A 444-nucleotide genomic window follows, 5' to 3' on the forward strand; every position below is an offset into this window, starting at 1 on the left:
TTATGCCACAATCCCTTCTTCAGTCCCTGCTCCGGATTTTGGGCACATACCCACATACACTTGGCATGATTTTCAAGCTGCTGGGTCCGGCACTTGAACTACATTTGCCCATGAGGGAATCCAGCACTTTAACCAAGACGCCACCTGCTGGCCCTACAAATCATTTTACCTATTTTATTAAGTCATCAGAAAAGTCATGACATATTTTTCTGATTTTCTATAGAAAAAAAAAATGTGTCATGACTTTTTCAACAACCCAATATAATACTGTTCCAAATAACTCTCTTACATAACATTTGGTAATCTACTTTGTAGCCAGACCATTTGAACATATTCATGTTAATTAAATCAACCTTTAATTAATCATATTGTAAGAGAAGGGATTGTGGCGTGGCCATTCCCTCTGAGGGGTGATTTCTCGCTTACTGTCTCTGTCTTTCTGGT

Source organism: Tupaia chinensis, unplaced genomic scaffold, assembly GCF_000334495.1.
Source record: "Tupaia chinensis unplaced genomic scaffold, TupChi_1.0 Scaffold000399_1, whole genome shotgun sequence".
In the NCBI taxonomy this organism is placed as follows: domain Eukaryota; kingdom Metazoa; phylum Chordata; class Mammalia; order Scandentia; family Tupaiidae; genus Tupaia; species Tupaia belangeri.